This window comes from Canis aureus, chromosome 14, assembly GCF_053574225.1.
Source record: "Canis aureus isolate CA01 chromosome 14, VMU_Caureus_v.1.0, whole genome shotgun sequence".
Classification (NCBI taxonomy): domain Eukaryota; kingdom Metazoa; phylum Chordata; class Mammalia; order Carnivora; family Canidae; genus Canis; species Canis aureus.
The window spans coordinates 63,946,200-63,969,399 of record NC_135624.1 but is presented as its reverse complement, the minus strand read 5'-3'; the positions used below and the strand labels follow the sequence as shown (position 1 = coordinate 63,969,399).

Here is a 23,200-nt window from a genome sequence, read left to right as displayed (position 1 = left end):
ATGGCATCTTGCAACTCAAAGGGAAGAGCATGTGTGAAAATAAAGTAAACATGGAAGAACCAAGGCAGAAAGGTTCGTGATGTCATTATGAAAGCACCTAGATTCAGCCATGTCTGAAGTCAGATACTTCTCAACCATATATGACAATTCCTTTTTGGCTTAAAGTAATCTAAGGAAATTTTATTTTTGTCATTTGCAACAAAAAGAGTCCTGATATATAGATGCCTGTGATTCCATTTTATTGGGCTGCAGTAGAGCTCATATTAGTCATTCACAAATTAGCATCTTCAAATTAATTGCATCAAAAAACCTGTTTTTATAGCAAAAAGATTTTCTTGGATTGATCTATACAAGGCATCTAGACTTTCTCCATGCCTTAACCCTAGCTCTACCTCAATAAATCCAGAAAATGACTATTGATTTACACACTGGCAAGCTCTAGACAGGTAAATTAGATGGTTACTTTTTCTATTTCAAATTAGCTAAGAAATTGAAACAGCCAAATAGCATGCATTAAGATGGATAATTTTTTAAATACTTAGGTATCCATGTATTAATAAGCTCCCACACATGAAAAGCTGTCAATTATCACAATTATCCTTAATATGCCATGACATTATTATTCAGCTATAGAAAGTCAACAGTGCTAGAAGCCTGAATTTCAGAATACTACCAAGCTATCTTAGAACCAGAGTAAGTTCAATTTCAGCTAGCAGAAAATGAGAAGAACCAGAGTTTGCTGAGACATTTTGGGAAAATATCGTGTCCTTAGCCTTTCGTCTTCAAAATAATCAGAAAAATAATTTACCTAGTGTTTACATTACAAAAATGTTATCAGGATCTGAGTCATAGCCATAAGATACTGAAAATTATTTAAAACAAAAGGGCCGGGAATCCAAAGGAAAAGAATCCAAACACGGTGGGAATCGACCGTGATGACATTAAAAAAGTGACTTCTGAATTAAAGGTTTTGCTAAACTCAAGAGTTACAGGCAAAAGGCACATGCTAGTGAATCTAGTCAGACGTCTGGAGGCTCCCATCACCTCAAATATCTGCGGACTCAGGTCCAACAACGGTTCACACTGATTATTTTGATATAAAAAATGATAGGAAACCTGCAGGTTTTCAAGTAGTTATGGCACAGATGTCGGGAAGCACTAAGAGCTTCGCTGAACTCTTCAGAAAGCCGGGCAATGGAAAGTTCTGCCACAAAGAATCAGGGTCACAATTCTAACTTAAACTTAATTCTCATATTTTATACATTATTCTTTTGTATACAATACAGGGTGTGCAAATTAAGCTGTTTCAATAAATATTAGAAATGTTAATTACTCTGCAAATATAAAGTAAAATCAGCTAACGATGCAGTCCACTAAAAGCATGCGCTACCCAGAGCTTCCTACAAAAGGGCGTTAGCCCTTACATCCCCCAACTTCTTCTGTCTCCCTCCTTCATAATTTCTGCCAACATAGTAAGTTGGAAAATTTTTAAAAAGCTCCCTGTAAGTGCTAATGTGTGTTTTTTAAGTGGTACTAAGCCATTTCCCCAGAAGTAGTCTCAGTGATGGTTGTAGCGGTCAAACAAATTTTAGCTGTGAAATTCCAGACTTTTTGGCCTGCCAAGTCTTTTATTAATTATTCCAATTTAATCATATTATTAATATTATTTCAATATTTCTAGAATCTCTACCAGAAAGACACAAAATTCCCATCAATCATTTTAGGTTTTAAAACATCCTCAATAGTGACCTAAATCAAGTCACTGTTACAGACTGAATTGTGTCCCCTAAAATTTACATACTGAAATCTAACCCTCATTGTGATAGTATTTGGAGATGGGGCTCTGGGAGGTAATTAGGTTTAGATGAGGTCATGAGGGTGGGGCCCTCATGATGGGATTAGCGCCCTTATAAGAAGCACCAGAGACCTTGCTTCTTCTTTCTCTCCACCATGTGAAGATACAATGAGAAGGCTTCCATCTGCAAGCCAGAGCCTTCATTAGGGAACTAAATCACCTGGCACCTTGATCTTGGCATTCTCAGCCTCCAGAATAGTCAGAAATAAACTCCTATTTTTTAAGCCATCCAGTCTATGGTATATTGCTATGGCAACCCTCACAGATTAATACAATAACTAAACAAACTAAATGAGACTCAACTTTTTTACTTTTTTCCTGGACTTTACTTCCCATAGTACTATTTTCCCTATTTCATTTAATCAGGTTTGCATGGTATTCATGAGCCTTTGAAGGGAGGACAGGCTCAGAGAAATACTAATAACCAATTTCACTCACTCTGCCCCAGCTGCATATTACAAGACTGCATGCCCACTAATAAATTCAACTGCAAAGTGCCTGTCCAGTCTCCAAGGGATATTTCACACATACTCATCCTTGTGGCTCCAGCCCCATTGTTGATGACCTCTGTCTGCAAAAGCATTCAGCTCCCAAAGTTCCCTAGGACTCAGGCCCTGAGCACCAAAGCAGCACAGTGGTAAAAAAAAAAAAAAAAGAAAGAAAGAAAAGAAAGAAAAAAAAGAAAAGAAAAGAAAAGAAAAGAAAAGAAAAGAAAAGAAAAGAAAAGAAAGAAGAGAAGAGAAGAGAAGAGAAGAGAAGAGAAGAGAAAAGAAAAAAAAGAAAAGAAAAGAAAGAAAAGAAAAGAAAGAAAAGAAAAAAGAAAAAAGAAGAAAGTCAGTGACAAAGAGATCTGGATGAAATACCATGACAGACAAATGTGGATTTGTTAAGTCAGTACAGAGTTCATTGTGTTGTCTGGCCTCTGCTTAAGTCCTAAATTATGTCTTTGGACACCTACCAGGTATCAGGAAATTTCCAGAAGAAAAGAAAAGGACTCAAGTAAGGAAGAAGAATTCCTGTGACCATGTCCATCTCCTCACATTTACCTACCATGATATTAAGCTTAACAAGTTACCTAATGCCTTATGTATCTGAATAAGAATTAACTTCTATTCTTGTGTTTAGCTTTTTTCTAGTCTTCTGCTCAGATCAAATCACTTTCTCCAAAAAGCTGACTATACTAGACTTTACTTCAGTCAACCAATAAATTCTTAATAAATTCTTGCCTATTTATTCCAGTTATAATTGAGTTTATAGCACTCTCAACCCAAAGGCTTACATAGCAAATACGAAAAAAAATCAGAAGGATGTATACCAAATGTTAACAATTGTTATCCCTAAATAATGGAATTCTAGATGATTCTTATTTTCCTCATTGTGTTTACGTGTAATTGACAAATTTTCTAAAATTAACATTAATGTCATTATTATAAGGAAAATAAATGAATTATGGTATCTTTATTTGCTAACTCAAGGATAGGCATGTCAAATTAGTGCCAAACACTTCCCTGCAATACTTGAAACTGCAGATTCTCAATTATCTTTCTTAACAAATGTCCAAAACAAAGTCTTCCAGTATTGTCTTTACTGCTGCCCAGGGACTCCAACTGCCTATTCTGAACCATTTAACAGGACTGGCCATGGATCTGAAACCTAGCAGACTGAAGAGCCACACATTTCTAAAGATAATCCCATGGGTGCAAAAGAATGTGGACAGTAGGAAGGGGCTTCATGTAGGTAGCATGGAAAGGTGGGATGCTTTCTCTAAGTAGGAACTCACCCATGAAAATGGTAAAGAATAAGACTACCCAGCAACCTCTTCCTAAAAGACCTCAAAGTTCCTAATGCATGTCACAGCTCTCATCTGTTTTCCTTTAATTTCTTACTCCCTACTTCACTTCTCTTTGCTTTGCCAGAGCTGTCCATGATAAGGTTTATATGATGAATCACTCTGCTTAAGAGTGAACATATCAGCAGTTTCTCCAGGTTCAACTCAGAACAATTAACAGCACAATTTATACCCTGAGGTTTCTAAAGTCAGACCTAATTTTCATCAACATTAGGAAATCTTCAAGATTCTCAAAATAAACTCTACAGACTTGCTCAAGTGCCACTACTTTCTATACAAAAGTAGCTAAATTTATTGTTCCAAAATTAGTATCACAACTACCATGCTAATGCTGTCATTAGATGCCTCCACAAGCAAAGACCTCCTCCCTCCCGCAGACTCTCTTTCAAAATGCGAAAGAATATAAAGGCAGCAAGCCTTAAGGAATCTTTAGGATGTCTGACTTCATCCCAACATTACCAAAAAATCCTATCCATCTTTCCTGGATAGCAATAAAGGGAAAATGTGATTCAGAATATAATCCCATTTTAAAAGGAGAGATCGAAGAATGCAAGAATCAAGGAAACATTACATAGGTGCTGGTTCTTTCTAAAGGAAAAATGGTGACATTCCATCAATGTTCTAAAGATTTTTTTTTTTTAAAGATTTTGATAAAACTCTGGACATAATACAGAAATGTTAATAAGATTCTACAACAAGCTTTTCTGCTTTTTTTAAGTCTGCTCTGGGGGATCCCAGGGTGGCTCAGCAGTTTAGCGCCTGCCTTCGGCTCAAGGCGTGATCCTGGAGTCCCAGGATCCCTGCATGGAGCCTGCTTCTCTCTCTGCCTCTCTCTCTCTCTTTCTCTCTCTCTCTCTGTCTCTCATGAATACATAAATAAAATCTTTAAAAAAAAAAAAAGTCTGCTCTGAGTTGAGGATCCAAAATTAGTGGCAACGAGTCCTAACCCGTCTTAATTAAATTCTCAGTAAAGACAAAAATTATTTAACACGTTCTCCAACACCATCCACTTGATATTTCTAGTTTCAGTGTTCTCAGACAACATAATTCTTCATTTACCTGGCTTTATCTACCCAAAAGACCGTAATAGGGAAGTCAACCAGCAACACATGTCCATTGGTCAGCACTGAGCTCAAAATCACACCAGAATCTAAAGGACCACTTGTAAAACCTGAGTTCAACTACTCAGGTTGAGTACTTGTACATTTGTTCAATGTACAAAAATGGCATATTAATGACCAGAGCCTAATTAATGCAAACAACTAAATTTTCATGCTGTTTCATTAAATGCTTTCCCAAAATGTCAACAGGGATTTGCTAAATCCACTTTCAATAAACAATAAGATGGAATCAGCTTAGTTTTTGGAACTATTTTAAAATAGAGGAACACTTGCGGGCTTGTTAGGGACTGATTTCCTATGAAGGTGTGGTATGAACAATCTCTGTACTTCACAGGGTAATATCAATAAAAGTAAAGGAATCACCCTTTTCAACAAAATATGTTTTCACTATAATTTTCCCATCTAACATTTCTTAATCCCTTACATAAAGAACCTATACATAACACTTTGAGTCATCTGGGGATAACCTCTGTTATCAGGGGAAGTAAATGAGCACCACTTCAAAAGAGATTTATTATTAACAGCTTCCTGTTCATAAAAGACAGGCAGAGAATTTAGTCACTTCTAAAACTTGTGGTGAGGTGTAAGGCATGGCTATTCCTTAATTGGATGCAGAATTTCCAATTAATTAAATATCAATCATAAAACTTAAGAGTTTCTTTACCTTCCCAGACCACTCCTTCTTTAGATTAATCACAAATTTGTTTAAGCTGGTTTAGAAATAACATTTGTCAACTTAACCACACTTTTCTAGAACTACATAAGTTCAAATTTATCTTTCCTAGAACTATGCTCATAAAATGCTTTAGCAGCCTTCTGAAGCAGAGATTGGGCATTCACCTGAAAACTGTGCAAATCCCTCTGCTGCCTTCCTTATGCAGGAAAAAGCCACTAGCAAACTGGGATCATTGGGATTCAGATATAGAAAGATACAAAGAATGAGAGAGGGAACTCATACGAAGGCAACAGAAGGTGCTGTGGGCCTAAAAAGTGAGAAAAGCCTAAGTACACATGCCAACTCCAGGAAATATAAACACCAAACCTAAAGGGACAGAAGGAAGAATCAATCAAGGTCAAGTTACCAAGTCAGTAGGACCTAAAGGTCAAGGCAAATATTAAATATAAATACTAAAGTTGTTTAATAATGTGAAAATGAACTAAAGAAGTAGTGTTGTTTGGGGGCATGATGGGGAAGTCTTCTCAATAAATTTTAGGAAGGACTCACATAAGATACTAAAGACCCTACAAACCTTGCTGATAGGTTGACATACTCCTTCAAGTGATTAGTGAAATGTCCTCAGCAACTGGTTCTCACAACTTCAGAAGAAATGGATCTTCATAGTTAAGGAGCATTCAGTGTTCAGATGGGGTTTTCTATGCTCTCCTGTCTAGTGATAGCACAGGGAATTTACTCAAGACAACATGACTAAATAAACAGTAATCATGGCTGGAGTCATGGATTCAGAACTGTAAGACCCAGATCCCATGCTCAGCTCCAATTCCATCTGAGCAAATCCCTCTTTGCCCTCTGACTCAGCTTCCTCATCTGGTTGATGTTTAATAACAACCGGAAGAAAGAAGAGATTGCAAAGCACATCCATGGATGGTGGAATTGAATTTTGTTATTCTGGCTTACAAAAACCTGTTCAAGATATGAGACAGTGCTATTCATTCTATCACTTTTGATCTCATCTTTTCCTTTGAGAAAGAGTATCAACAGATTTTCAAATGCAAAGATTGGAGGGAAAAAAACAATCCTGAGCAAATCCCCTTTATGTCTCCTATTATTTAGTCAAAGATGTGTAGTAAGCACTAAGAGTATTTAGATACCAGCTACGAAAAGGAGTTGCAAAATGAATGAAGATATTTATTCTTCCTTTTTCAATGAATTTACCATCAACTGTGGCAACAAAAATAAACCTCTGTGACAGTGACCTACAGTTGGTAAAGGCACATAACCAACTCCAGAGACCTAAGTAAGCACTAAGTACTCAAGATGATTAAAAAGCTGAGATTTTACCGAAAGAAGAATAAAGCATAAGGATGGGGATTTCCAAAGACAGAAAGGGAAAGGCATGCATGATGGCTCACAGATAAAAAGAATGTGTGGTGATACAAGGGTAACTGACTAAGCAATGAATGTGAGAATTTTGTGTAGAGCACAGTCAGTCATACTGACAACCATCTACTTTGTCTCTTCAAGTTGTGCCTGTCTTCAAAGCAAATACACAATCGGCAACCCTAGAGATACCCAATAAATACTTAACAGCATCGGTTATCTCAGAGCTGCAGGAAAGCTATGCACACATTAAGACTGTTACCCTAAGATAGGCTCACCCAGTTTCTACTCTTGCCTAAGACAGATTTTTAGGAACTGGGATTCTCTATTACAGTAGAACAAAGTTCATATTAAAATAAAACATGTAGGGGGATCCCTGGGTGGCTCAGCAGTTTAGCGCCTGCCTTTGGCCCGGGGTGTGATCTTGGAGTCTCGGGATCGAGTCCCACGTCGGGCTCCCTGCATGGAGCCTGCTTCTCCCTCTGCCTGCGTCTCTGCCTCTGTGTGTCTCTCATGAATAAATAAATAAAATCTTTAAAATAAATAAATAAATAAATAAATAAATAAATAAATAAATAAATAAATAAATAATAAAACGTAAAATCAGTCCTTAACCAGGTTTCTTAAAAGTCTTAATTTTTCAAGAGCCCAAATATTTTTACAGATTCCACTGTCAGTTTACGTAAAAATAAATTATCATCATTAAACAAACTCTGAAAAATAAATAAATAAGTAAATAAATAAATAAACTCTGAACCTCTGAAATAAACTCTGCCTTGTATACTCAAAAAAAAAGTTGGCCAATGCCCAGTTCTTATAATGTTATATTCATTTAATCCTACTTTAAAACACACCCAAAAATGTCACTAAATAATTACTTGTGATCTTACTAAATGATTCCCTTAAAAAGGATACTGAAAGTCAATTCCTAATTATTTTTCCCTGGCCACTAATATAAAATAGGCCTGAACATTCAAAATTTCATTATTTGGACATTAAATCAATCGACACTAAATTTTCTCCTATAGAGTGATTCATCCAAGTCATATAGATGGTTATGTCCAAGGATTCACTTCAAAAACATCAACTACAATTAAAATAGTTTTGTAATGTTTGTTTGGTATGTCCCACCATGAATGACAATTGGTTAATTTGCCTCTGATTGTGGAATCTAAGTTGAGTAAAAAAAAATGCATCTTTTCACATGCCAAAATCAAACTCCAAAAGTGAGTTTCTTTCCTATCTGGAATCTAGTCCTATTTCAAATGATCAAAGACTTTGAGAGCAATCAGTTGTCTTATAATCTTATATAGGATACAATCACATATTAGCAAACTGGACTACACAAGCACTGCAGTCTTTTCTTCCAAAATTTATATTTCTATCATCCATTATCAAAAGGTTTCATTCTTTTCCCAACTGATCACCACTCACAAGCTGCTTCAAATAGTTACTAAGACAGGGTTTACTGAGGAGTTGTTAGCTTGCTTTCTATTTTTTGTGGCCAAGAATTTTAAACTGTAATATTTGTGTTAGTTTGGGCACTTGATTAGAAATATTACTCAATATGGACATCCATCAGTAAACAGCACCTACTGGGAACATATATTATCTTTTTTAAGAAATACTTCTATACACTCCTATAACCTATTATTATGCCAACATTCAAATGAAACATGTTCCAGGAAGTTACATACATTATCCAAGTCACAGACCCAGTAATGGAAGGATCTAGACTTAGCATGAAGTTGTGGATTTGTCTGACCCTGAAGTCTATACTCTTTTTTACTACAGCATGCTTCCGCTCCATTTCTATGTCTACTCTATTTCAGAACACAGGGCTCCCTTCAAGAACCCATGCTCCATATCTCAAAAACATAACTGGCCATTGACTTGAACTCTTTGAAAGTGAGAGATGTTGAGATCTTGATAACAATGTTTATCTTTTTCTGTAAAGTAACCAAGCATTATATATTACCAAACGCCCTCCAATGAGTGTTAAAATTTTCCTACATTAAGCTTAGGATTGAGCTGTTATTCCTTTACTTTTCAACAAGCCATCCATTCTATTCCTTTTCATTTCTTTTCCTCTGATTGTAAATGGCTTTAAGAGCTGTCTAAATCCATTGCCGAGTTCAAATAACTTAGCCTATAAACTTGTCAGTTTTAACTTTGGAGGTTACAGATCTGTTTAAGAGTCAGAGGACATGCAAACAAACACAAGCAGAGTTTTGTGTAAAACTGATGCAACTATTTTGGAAAATTATTTTCAAGCTCATCAAACAACTTTCAAAATGTATATTTTTTAAAAAATAAAATAAAAAATAAATAAATAAAAAATATTCATTCCAGGAATAAAACTACCCTAGGGTTTGCATGGGCCTAAGCTACTACGATGGGTGTACACTGAAAAATAAGAATAAAATCAACTAACAGTGCATACACACCCTCATAAAATCTTAGAAGTTTAAAAAAAAAAAGTATCCTATAAAAATTCGCTAAGGAACATTATAATTTTTAAGACTGTCAAGGGTCAATAAATGCTTAGAATAATAATGCAATACATTAGCTGAAAAAAAATACCTTTCTACTTTACAGCCCTGTTTAGAGATCTTTAAAAACACATATGACCTGTGTTTTAAAATGGCCTGTACCACTGTGGTGACCAGCTGACCACTCTGCTTTACAGGCCCATTTCCCTAATCTCCGCCATGGTGAAATATGCCAAACAGATGTTTACCGGCACATCTCTTAGCAACATATTTGGTTTCTATTGAAAACATTTGGAGATCTGCATTACAAATGCTTGCAAACAGAGTTCTTTGCTAAGGCCCAGAAAGGTTCAGAGGGAGGATTTTCTTCTCTACTTCAAGTGCAGCAACTGTGTTTCAAAAGCAAGGCTGTTGGAGAATAAATTGAAGCCCAGTAGATGACATTTTGTCAAAACAATCTGCAAACATTTATTTTGCTGCCACAGTTCAGTTGAAAACAGTTCCTACTGAGATACTGACACTGCTATAATGTTGATTCATGCTTTTGTGGCTTCAAAAATTAATAACCGTAACTTTTGTTTTTAAATGGTTTGGAATTGCCAGCAGTATACTACCTCCAACTGGCTCGAAATAAAGCAGTTCATAATTTAACTTGTTCTCAAAAACAGGAAAGCATCTCTTTCTCTGAAGCTTTGGTTCCAAAATGGTTTTTCATGCAACAAAGTAAAGCTAAAGACTGTACCACAGCCCTTCATGCTCAAGAAGCAAGTGAGAGAGAACTTCAGGGTCCTCAGTGATGAAATCTAAAAACTAAGACTTTCAAGGGCTTTATCATCGGATGTGTTCTTTAAGTTCAAAATGCCTATGCTGTGGTCATTAAATCTTCCACAATACAAACCTCTAATGTGCATGTTCTTCCAAACTTTAATCAGAGGAGAAAACTGAGGCACCTACCCAGTGTCAAAATGTCTCTGTAAATCTCCATCCTTAAACTTTAAAGACTCTCATGGATTTCACATTTAAAATTAATAATTCTGTTTTATTATAAAAATATTTCCTTGCAAATATCCAAGTAAAAGTGATGTTTCACATAAATATTATATGCTTATCTACCCAATCCTAGGAGCAACTGGAGCCCACTCTGAAAAGGAAGTCTTCTCTGCCTCTACTAAAGAAGCTCTAAATCAACGCCTGCAGCTTGGCTTTGCAATGGCTCGACATGTGACAATGATCCGACAAACACAGTCATAACCACATTAACTCTGATAAAGTAATATAATGACATTCAATATCTCTTATCTATTTTTGTTCTCCCAGGAAACTCAGCTCAAGCCAAAGTCCTTAAACAGTTCAATTTCTCAACCTTGGTGAGGTGTGAACTATTAACAGAGTGAGTTGGGACAGGTCAGCTCTGCCTTAATCTATGGTATTTATAAGGAATCTTAAGCTTGATGCAATTGAACATAGAATACAGAGAAAAAACAAAGAATTCCATGGGAAAGGGAGGAACCTAAAAAGTCAGCCAAATTTCCAGTCTCTCAAGATTCAGATAGTCATTGTTTGGCTTGATAATTTTATAAATTCCAAGAAAATCAAACGCACTATTATTTAATATGCTTGACTTATCCAATCTGCCTTAAATAGCATGGATAATTAAGGACTGACAATGAATATGCAAAGTACCTGTAATCTGTGATCCTATCAAGCTACTAATTCATTCGCAAATTTGAAATAAGTATCTCTGATGTGCCAGGAACTATGTACACACTATAGTGCTCCGGGTGGGCTCATATCTCGAAAGGGAAAAACTGACATGTAAACAGATAATTATAGTAATTGTGCAAAATGCTTTTGATTTATTCATTCATCTAATAAGCACTCACTAAGCACCTACTGTGAACTGAGCCCCTACTAGGCACTATGCTAGGGGCTATAACAGAATAATGTTTTTTTTTTTCCTTAAAGCACTTTGGAAGTCTATATCTCAATGTGGCTGAAGCACAGAGCATGGTAAGAGAAGAGAGAGGAGACTATAAAAATAGATATAAGTCATGAATGGTCCTATATACTTTGATAAAGCATTTAGACTTTATCCTATGGTGCCAATAGGGAAGTACTGAGAGCCCCAAGCAGGAAGTGGCAAGAGCAGGTGTGTATTTTAGAAAGCTGTGTAGGCAATGCCATAGTTTGTGGGGGCAAGAAGGGAGGGTATTCAGCAGTTCTTACCACGATGAAGACATCTGTAGCGCTGTGATTGGTAGTTGTAAACACCTATTCAAGTGGACTGCTCTTTGCAGCTCAGCATCTGGGTGTTCTTGGCCGCACACATGTTGAGAATGTAGCTTCCTGCTGTTCATCTCCAACCGTCCGTGGCAAGGCTACCTTCCCTCAAAGGTGCACTCAGCACTCAGCATTTCTTCTGCAACTCCGTTCATAAATGCACCACTTTCAGTTATTAGGCAACATCTTACAAGATTACCTTATTTTCATGTATACTCTTCACCTACCTAAAAAAAAAACTGTGGCAAATCTAAATATATAGCATTTCCTGCTATAGTCCAGCATCCAGTGGTATTGCTTCTGATGTCAATGAGTTTAGGAAGGTAATCCAGAGCTAAGACTTCCATTTTCTTAGCTACTTTTCATTCTACATTCACCACTGTTAACCCTTGATAATCAGTTATACTGAAGTATCTTTAAGTGGTTTTTCCAACTGTTGCAAGGAAAATTTAAGGCAGGCCTTTAGCCAGACAACACCTGAGCTGTATTTTTCAATCTTGATCATCAGATTCACCTGAGATTATTCAAAATATAGATTACGAGGTTCCTGAGTCTCAGTAGATCTGAAGGAAGAGGGGTGAGTCAGGAATCTGTCTTTTTAAGAGAAACCCTAGGTGAGGTGAGGTTAAGAATTAGGCTGGTTTGGTAAACCCTAGATTGAAGCTACTCTAATGAGTTCCTTATAATTAAAACAGTATTAAGCACATATTTTTTATCTTAAATACTTTAACGAAACTTAGGCAATCACTTTAAGTAATTGCCACCCATTTAATGTTTACTGAAACAGTTTACAACTAATTCACATGCCATTTTCTAAACGCTTCAGGCTTACTTGGCTTTCCTGCTGTGCCTTAAACAGTTTGTTAACCATTAATAAAGAGTGAAGAAAAATCCAAATCTGGAGGTCATTTTAACAGTAAAAGGGGCCGCCAAGAAACATGACTTGTAATTAGCAAAATACATGCGAGTTCCTTGTGGCGTTAACCAGAAACTTATGATCAGAGCTTTACAGCAAGAACAGGCCATGAATAAGCAACCTGTTTCCTAAAATAAGTCACCTTCTCTTTTTGTCCTCTGTCAATCAGAAAATATACAGAAAAGGTACTATTTTAGCAATTAACAATGAGTATTTGTGGAACAGCATTATTGATAAACTCAGGGCAAAGATATATGTAAATGAAAAATACAAACTGATAATCTGGTTAAGTGGTTACTACTCTTTATGTGTAGTCCTCATTCTAAATTCTCTGCATTTGATTTTTTCCCATTTAATAATGCCAAGACCATATTATGTAGATTTTTTTAGCTGAGGAAACTGAGGCACAGAGAAGTAAACCTGTCCAAGGTCAAAGACTGTTGGTGGCAGAGATGGGAACTGAAACTGAGAAGTCTAACTTCAGAGCCTCTGCTCTGACACTGAGGGACGTACAGACTTGAGCTGTGTTTGTCAGAAATAGAATAGCCATTGACCAAAAACACAGGAAGGATCTTCAAAACAAGTCAGGCTTATAACTCAGTATCCAATCCACTAGTGAGGGCCTACTATGTAGGAAGGCACTGCACTTGCGCTCCATGCTTTGGGAAATATTAACATAAAGATGAATAAGACAAAGTCCCTTCTCATCTTCACTGCTTATTCAACTGTCATCTTTCACGAGCCCTTCCCTGACTCCAAAGAGACTTCATCAATGTCTTCTGTAAGTACCCACAGGACTCTGTGTATGTCTCTCAAGCACTAGTGTGTCACTTTTCACACTGCATTACAATGAAATCCTCATATGTCTGCCTATTCTTCCAAGATATTCTAAGTTCCATGACGCATTCTGGGAACAGAGAGCAAGTCTCAGCTCCTCGTGCAGTACCTAGCTTCCTAGTAGTGCCTCAGCACACTTCTGTCTCTCAACAGATGTTTCATGAATGAGTGAACAAATGAAACACAGAGAGAGGGATGCAGAAGTGAAATAACTTGCTCTATGATTCACAGTACACTTGTGGCAAAGATGAGAAAACAGTTTGTATACCCCAGCCCCACCTAGTCAAAAGTTCTAATATACTACCTGCATCTTCTCTTTGGCTAAAACTGCATGATTTCACACTTTACCATACATTATGAAACATAAAATTGTGTTCCCATTTCATCTTTATGCTTCATCTCTCATTTGACATAGTAAATCATTGTCGGCAGGGCGACTGCATACTTCAATTTCTGTTGTTAGACCATTTTCAGGGTATGCATATCTGCAATTTAATTTTCAGAAGAGTATGCTGAAGAAACCCATTCTAAAACTGAAAGTTTAGAAAGGTCAAGTCACTTGTCCAAGGTTACACAGCTAGTAAGAGACACACCAAGACTTAAATCTAACTCCAAATCCCACACTAATAACCACTGTACTATTTTTGTGCTCTCAGAGATCCAAATATCACCCCCACCTTCTACCAGAATGTGACCTTGAGGAATTTATTTAACTTTTCTGAGACTCATTTTTTCCTGACTGTATTAGATAGAATTAACATATAAGATTGTGTAAGTTCAAGGTACAAAATGTAATCATTTGATATCAGTACACATTTTGAAATGATTATCACAATTAGGCTAGTTAACACCTCTATCACTTTACATAATTACCGTGTGTGTGTGTGTGTGTGTGTGTGTGGGGGGGGAGAATAATTAGGATTTACTCTTTTAGCACCTTTCAAGTATATAATATAGTATTGTTAACTATAGTCATCATGCTGTACATCAGATCCCCAGAATTTATTCATCCTCTTATAACTGCAAGTTTGTACCCTTTGACCAACATCTCCCCATTCTCCACATCCCAGCTCCTAATAACCACCATTCTACTCTCTATTTCTATGAGTTCATGAGCCTCATTTTTATCATCTGTGAACTTGAAAGAGAACTCATAGGAATGATAAAAGGATTAAATGAGATAATAAATATAAACTGTCAGTCACACGGCAGGTAGTCAATAACTAAGTATTGATGGCCCATTAACTAATAACCAGATTTGACTAATGGTTCAGCACATTTGTTAACAATCAATTTAGATAATAATACTTCTATGAAATGCTGTGCTATAAAGACAACTATGTTGGAATTTCTCTCCTGACTAGGAGTTCTGGAGTGTTCCACAAAATTAAAAAGATAAACAGAAGATTCCACAATGAAAAGAGATACCTATAGATTAACATTCTTCTAGGAAGTCTTTTTACTATCCTTATTTAAAAAGGACTCTGAAGTACAAAGTTTAAAAACCTGCCCAAGGCCAACTCAGTCATTGGGGAATCTGGAACCAGAGTCTAGTTTCATGTTGTACTCATTTATTCACAGCTGCCTTGCTTCCATACTAAGGTGTGGCTCTTTTTCTAAAAGCAGTTCCAAAATGAAACAGCATTCCTACCCAGTAGAGGAAGGATCCAGAGGACTTAATTTCAGATTCAGGCTCTGCCACATACCAGCTCTGTGAATCAGGCCAAAGTTTCCTCATCGATGGAACAGGGGATGAAACCGCTTTCTCACAGGACCGCTGAGGATTCAATGAGACAATGCACAGGAATGGGCCTAGCATGGAGCCAGGAATATAACACGCACGTGACAGATGTTCATGACAGAATCTGGAGATCACAAGATGCAGCAAAACAAAGTGTTGTTGCCCATTTTCTTACAAGTACTTAAATACAGTGAGGAAGGAAGAAAGGAAGGAAAAGAAAGAGGGGATATAAGGAGAGAGGGACGAAGATAGAGGGGATGGATAGGAAAGGAAGGTAGAAGATGAAAGGGGGAGGGAAAAACAAGAAAAGGAAATAATAAAACCTATCTTGGATGTTATAACATCAATTGTGTTGAGAAAGAACAAGTAGGCTTCAAAGTCACACACGGCCTTGTGATTCTGATCCTGGATTACAATGGCTAACTATGGCCTTCTGTTTTATTCTCTCTGCTAATAGAGAATTGTGATTCTAACAGCAATTGTGATTCCTAATCAAAGAATCGAAAAGTGGACAGGATGAATCATAAACAGATACTTTTTGTCCATGTATGCTAGAAGAGTTGTTTTCCAGCAGTGGTCTATGGGAAAGACATTAGGAGACAAAAAGCACCTTGAGGTCTGAGCAACAAAGTCACCAGCAAACATTCTGACAGAGAAACAGAGACTTGTCTGAAACACTAATAGGCATATTGCATTGCTCTGAAATAGACCTTCCCATTGTGCAGAGGCCATTTGGGCTAAATTTTACTATAAACAATGAATCTGCTTTTCTCTACTCCCAAAGAAGCATTATATGAATAATCGATCTACTGCCCTCCTATTCCATCTTAGCATTTCTCTCTCCTCCCTTCTGCTCAGTCCACAGATTTATACTTATTATGTCCTTCAAGTTCCTGAAATGCATTCACAGGAGATAGTAAAGCAAAGGAAAAGAAGAGCTGATGGAAATTACTTTTAAAAGAAAAAAAGGTGGGATGCCTGGGTGGCTCAGTGGTTGAGCATCTGCCTTTGGCTCAGGTCATGATCTAAGGGTCCTAGGATTGAGTCCAGCAACAGGCTCCCCACAGGGAGCCTGCTTCTCCCTCTGCCTATGTCTCTGCCTGTCTGTGTCTCTCAGGAATAAATAAAAGCTTTTAAAAAGAGAGAGAGAGGTGGTCACAGCCTGATTCTTATGCTTTTCTTTTTGACAGATGATAAATCTCATTTATAACAGAATGTATTGCAAACACTGGAAAAATGATTACTGCAAAAAGTGAAAATGGCTTAAGGAAACATGATGGAATTGGAAAAGCCATCTAAAATCCATTTACCAAAATCTATGTTTAGGTAGAGTGTATGATGTTTTGCAAATGCAAAACACCTTATTTAGGCCTAACATGGCACCATCCTCCTTTCCCATAAGGTTGCAAACTCCCAATCGTAGTGTTACCTATGGGTCTTACAGGGAAGACCAGGGTACCATCACCACTAAAGGTCACAATCGAAATACAAATGTCCGCTCTAGAAACAGGTTGCTGAAAACTATGCATTCAAGCGGGTGCCTACCTTCCAGAATTTCAGCATACCTGGAGAGGAAGAAACAAACAGCCAAGAGCCCACTATGCAGGTACTACATTTCAAAAAGAGTGAGCTACAAGCAATGCAGTTAGATCCAAGACCCACAGGTCCACTTCCACACATTCCTTTTCCAACAAAATTGGCTGTTTTCATGGATAAGGAGTATCCGTTACCTCCCTACTCTGTGGAAAGAATCAATCACTGCAGTCATAGAGAAGAGGCGTAAAGTCACAGAATTTTAGAACAAGAAGAGACCTTAGGAGTTATACAAAAATAGCATTTTATAAACAAGAAAAAGAGGTTCAGAGACATTAAATGCCCATTTTCAGCAAGTCATTAGCAGAGACCATTTTTTAAATTCATAATTCTCAGCACATAGCTCTTTCTACCACTATAACACACTTTATCAATAATTTGGTTGTTTTGAAGTTTTAGGATATTTCCTTTGCTAAGACGGCGGGGCGGGGGGGGGGGGGGGGGGGATCACCACCACTCCAAAGCCCAGAAGACTAAATACACAACACCTACAAAATCAAATTATGTGCCTCCTCCTCAAATCTACAATAATCAAGGTCATTCCTACCTCAAACTGAAATAAATAGTACCTTATTAAGCTATACTATCTTTTGCTATACCACAAAAGCACCAACCACCAAATACAGAAAATAAAACTGGGAATGTGTCAGACTTATCATAGTAAGTGTAACTCATTTCCTCAGCACCTGTCTCCAAATGCCTAATTTCCTATGACCTAGACAACAGGGAAGCTTGTCAGTGCCAGTTGGCTGAAGTCACATATCCTTCTACCACTTTTCTGCCTCACAGATAACAAAAACTAATCTCTTAACTTGACTAATTCAATGGTTTATTCAAAACCAGAATAAAACTTCTCTTCGGAAATATAAATGATACTCATATTATGAACATCTAGTTTGTGAGACGTTCTGCTTCAAAAAGATGTTATAAAAATAAACATAATAGCTAAACTAATAAAGAAAATTAATAAGATTTTACTAAAATTAAACCCCAGATAACATTTTCATCAGAAAAGTTGAGTTTCTAATGAAAACAACAAATAAATTGAATGAGGCCAAAGGATGAAATGAAACTGGCCACTCATCTACAAAACTGGATAGATGAAAACCAAGTCCCAAATGAAAATCAGAAGTCTGTCCAAAAACTGAGAAACACAGAACCTACCCATATCTGAACCCGAACTATTTTCTGTTGACACGTTCTAACCTGAAGATGGCCCCAGTGTCCAACTGAGGAAATAAATTTTCTGGGATGTGAAACTCATCTTAGGAAATTCTGAATCTTCTGTCCAGTACTGTTTTCTGTGTTAAAAAAGGACTCTCACTTCCACTCAAACTAGAAAATTTCTCTGAAAAGCATAATACACATCTAATCATTTATGGTGCATTTGGTGACTCACAAAAAATATTGTTTTAAAATTTGATAAATGCTACTATTTAAGCATCAATGTAAAAGTAAAACACTATCAACCTTAACAATTAAACTCAATCCTTCAAAATGCAGTTTTTCACCAGGCTGTAAAAGCTAAGCCTTTACTGATATCTGTTCTCTTTCTCCTCCTTTCTCAACCCAAAGTTGCCTGCAGAACTCCAGTACAAAATTAGCACACCTGTGATTTTTCACTCCTTAACAGTAGCCTTTATACAAATATGTCTTTTAACCACCAAAGAAGAGTATATTAAGTTTATAGGTCTTCCCTAAGATGAAACATTCATTACTAATATTTGGGTACACCTGGGTGGCTTAGTGGTTGAGCGTCTGCCTTCGGCTGAGGGCATAATCCCAGGGTCCTGGGATAGAGTCCCGCTTCAGGTTCCCACAGGGAGCCTGCTTCTCCCTCTGCCTATGTCTCTGCTTCTGTGTGTGTCTCTCTCTTGAATAAATAAATAAAATCTTTTTAAATTTTTAAGTTAAAAAATAAATAAATATGTCATATATTGGAAATCCACAGGCAAAACATGAATCTTTATTGAAACCTTACCTCTTATGGAAAATTAACACAAAATGGATCATTGTCTTAAATGTAAAATGTAAAACTACAAAACTTCTTTTTCCTTTCAAATTTTTATTTAAAATCTAGTTCAATAACATACAGTATAATATTAGCTTTAGGTATAGAATTTAGTGATTCATTGCTTACATACAATACTCAGTACTCATCACAAGTGCCCTCCTTAATCCCCATCGCCTATTTACCCCAACTCCCTGCCCACCTCCCCTCCAGCAACCCTCAGTTTGTTCTTTATAGTTAAGAGTCTGTTCCCTTGTTTACCTCTCTCCTTTTTTTCTCCCATGTTCATCTGTTTTGTTTCTTAAATCCACATATGAGTAAAGTCATACGATATTGTCTTTCCCTGACTGACTTAATTCATGTAGCATAATGCACTCTAGCTCTACACATATCATTGCAAATGACAAGATTTTATTCTTTTGATGGCTGAGTAATATTCCATTGTATATAAATACCACCTCTTGTTTAACTATTCATCGGTCAATGGACATTTGGATTCTTTCCGTAATCTGGCTACTGTTGATAATGCTGCTATAAACATTGGGGTGCATATATCCCTTCAAATCAGTATTTTTGTATCCTTTAAATACCTAATAGTGCAATTGCTGGATCATAGGGTAGTTCTATTTTTAACTTTATGAGGAACCTCCATACTGTTTTCCAGAGTGGCTGTACCAGTTTGCATTCCACCAACAATACAAGAGGGCTCTCCTTTCCCTGCATCCTAGCCAATACCTGTTGTTTCCTATACTGTTAATTTTAGCCATTTTGTCAGGTGTGAGGTGATATCTCATTGTAGTTTTGATTTGTATTTCCCTGATGATGAGTGATGTTGAGCATATTTTCATATGTCTGTTGGCCATCTGGATGTCTTCTTTGGGAAAAATATTCGTGTCTTCTGCCCATTTATCAACTGGATTATTTGGTTTTTGGGTGTTGAGTTTTAGAAGTTCTTTATATATTATGGCTACTAAGCCTTTATCAGATATGTCATTTGCAAATATAGGAGACCATTCCAAAGGTTGCCTTTTAGTTTTGCTGATTGTTTCCTTCACTGTGCAGAAGTTTTTATCTTGATGAAGTCCCAAGAGTTTATTTTTGCTTTTGTTCCCTTACCACAGGAGACATACCTAGTAAGAAGTTGTTACAGCCAATGTCAAAGAGATTACTGCCTGTGTTCTCCTCTAGGATTTTGAGGATTTCCTGTCTCACATTTAGGTCTTTCATCCATTTTTAATTTATTTTTGTGTATGGTGTAAGAAAGTGGCCTGATTTTATTCACAAAGTACTTTTAAATACATTTTCTCATTTAAGACTCACAATTCCCAACTATGATAGAAAAGGGAAATGGAAACAAAGCCTCAGAAGCTGATACTACTATTAAGGGGCAGAAGCAGAACTTGAGCCAGATCTTCTGATTTCAAATACTATGCTCTTTTTACAGTCACAAGAGAAACTAACAAATTGTTAAATTTTACAACTTTGTTTATAAATATACTAAAAAGTATGTATTTGTATATATATGTGCATATCAATATATACATGCACAGTGTATATATGTGCATGTCATATATATATATATGTCATATATATACACACACATAGGACAAACCAGACAAGTATATGTAAAGATAAATAATCATCTTCTCCATAAACAACCACACATGAGAAAACAAAAGGAGTAAGCAGTTTTTAACAATTAATGTGTGATATGATTCTGCAAAAAAGGCATATGATGCTGCAAGGGTAGCTCCAGTATCAGGGATAATAATGGGATCAGAAAGTCAAAGGGGCTCAGCATGTCTACCTGAAGACGCCACCTCATTCCATGATATTGATGGTTTACAGCACAGGGTCTGTAGCAGCATGCCACCGGGCAAAGCACAGTTAACGTAGATTCTTCAAGGACTCTGTCCGACAGCCAAATCTCTAGCTGAGTTTTACAAGGACCTCTTTGTCTTGGGCCCCCTCCCAACACATGGGAAACCTCACAATGTCTCTTGCCACTGAGTACAACTAAGCTGAGCCACTGGGTATTACACTGGCTCTCAAGGGTGGCCAGCAGTTGAGCCAAGACATATTTCCAATATTTCTCAGTCTTGTAAACAACCTATACTTTGTATGAGCTTGTCCTTTATCTTTAATAAAAGATTAGGGGATATTTTTTGCCAATAATGCTTTAAAATCCAGAACAAAGTAATATCCAATGAAAATAATTTATTTTCTGCCTTTTATTTCCTATCACCCAGTCAATAAGGCAAATTGATATGGCTGTAAAATGACATATCTACAGGGACAGAGTATTTCTCCCTTTTAACCTGAGACAGCAAATTTTTCAAGTATGTGTAGTAAGTGGAGAATTATTTGCAATTAGCAACTCCATGATATGCTAAACATACATAAGTAAGCCACTTTTAAAATTAGGAAAATATTGGGGCACCTGGGTGGCTCAGTGGTTGAGTGTCTGCCTTTGGCTCAGTCATGATCTCGGCGGGGTCCTGGGATAGAGTCCTGCATTGGGCTCCCTGCAGGAAGCCTGATTCTCATTCTGCCTATGTTTCTGCCCCTCTCTCTATCTATCATGAATAAATAAATAAAATATTTTTAAAAAATAAAATAAAATTAGGAAAATATTAAAAGGATAGTACATGTAATCAGTAAAAAACATCAAATCATATTTCAGTCTCTCCAACTTTTTTGATGCTTAAAAATTATGAGTTAGTCTAATATATCTAAAAGTAACTAATGTCCCCAAAACAAAAAATATGACCAACTCTGAATAAAATAAACTCAAGAAGCCCAGAGCTTTGCCATTTATCCAGACGTTTCTTATAACAAAGAAATGTTGCATGTTACCAAAAGGTACAAATTGGAATTTTAGACTAATAGTTCATCAATTGTTACACTGAGGTAGGTCAAGGAGCCTCGGTGTCCAACGAAAGATGAATGGATAAAGAAGATGTGGTTTATGTATACAATGGAATATTACTCAGCTATTAGAAATGACAAATACCCACCATTTGCTTCAACGTGGATGGAACTGGAGGGTATTATGCTGAGTGAAGTAAGTCAGTCGGAGAAGGACAAACATTATATGTTCTCATTCATTTGGGGAATATAAATAATAGTGAAAGGGAAAATAAGGGAAGGGAGAAGAAATGTGTGGGAAATATCAGAAAGGGAGACAGAACGTAAAGACTGCTAACTCTGGGAAACGAACTAGGGGTGGTAGAAGGGGAGGAGGGCGGGGGGTGGGAGTGAATGGGTGACGGGCACTGGGTGTTATTCTGTATGTTAGTAAATTGAACACCAATAAAAAAAAAAAAAAAAAAAGTATGCAGTTAAAATGTAGGAAAGAATGTATTTTAAAGAGGTATGGTTAGGTGACTTTTTTAATTGTCATTTTTCTGAATTTTGTGATATTTGTGGTATTTACCAGCTTTTAAAATGTTTGGGGTTTTTGACATTTCTAATTCTAAATAAATGTTCATTTTGTGCCTAAAAAAAAAAAAAAAAAAAAATTACTAATTATATGTAATGCAAAACACAAGTTAATCTCTTTTTATGTATGCATTTAAATGCATATAAATCCAAAGAGAAGGGAGTAGAAAGAAAACCCGAGAGGGAACTTGATAGCAAAACAATGAAGACAGGCTTTGATTTTCTGCTCCATTACTTATTCTATTTTATTGCTTCTTGCTCCATGTTGTTTGAACTACAGAAATAAAAACACAAGTTTTATTTTATTTTATTTTTAAATTTTATTTATTTACTCATGAGAGAGAGAGAGTGAGGGGCAGAGACACAGGTAGAGGGAGAAGCAGGCTCCATGCAGGGAGCCTGATGTGGGACTCGATCCCAGGTTTCCAGGATCATGCCCTGGGCTGAAGGTGGCGCTAAACCGCTGAGCCACAGGGGCTGCCCCACAAGTTTTATTTGTATGAGAGAAAGAAGAAAGAAAAAAAAGAAGAAAATGAAAAAACAAAATAAATTTAGAAAGATTTGGTTCAAATCAGGACCACCAAAAACCTAGAACAATCTCTGAGTGGACACAACACTTTAGAAATGGGCAGCTGCTGCCATAGATAAACCCACGTCGATTTAAGGTAAATGACATTATTAAGCCTTTCTCAAAGTGAAAAAGCAGAAGGGACTACCTTCTCCAATCCTCTCCATTTCCTCTCCAATCAATGGTGAAGAATCATGAAAAGGAATTCAGTTCCACGATTGCCTCTTCTCTTGGGAAAATCAAGGTAAAGCCCCTGAAAATCTCTTATATTGCTATTACAAAGGATCTGAATATTCCAAACCAAAGGTAAACCAGCCCAGAGTGACCACATTAATACCTAGGGTATTATTTGCAGCGCCAGAAATTTGGTTTTAATTTGTAATGAGGAGTCTGCCTCAAAAAGGAGTCAAACTAAAATATTACCAGATACAATAGAG

At 36.7% G+C, this 23,200-nt stretch overlaps 1 protein-coding gene across 5 annotated transcripts in view; it reads right to left on the bottom strand.

Annotated features, from left to right (window-relative positions):
• SLC4A4 (solute carrier family 4 member 4) overlaps window positions 1–23,200 on the bottom strand; it is a 343,869-nt gene that overhangs the window by 217,036 nt on the left and 103,633 nt on the right. The window contains exon 1 of one of the 5 annotated variants that reach the window (XM_077848315.1): window positions 11,603–11,756. The exons of the other annotated variants lie outside the window; for them this stretch is intronic. The gene's annotated coding sequence lies outside the window, so the exon portion shown is untranslated. Of the gene's footprint in view, window positions 1–11,602; window positions 11,757–23,200 lie in introns of those variants that run through there. 5 annotated transcript variants of the gene reach the window in all.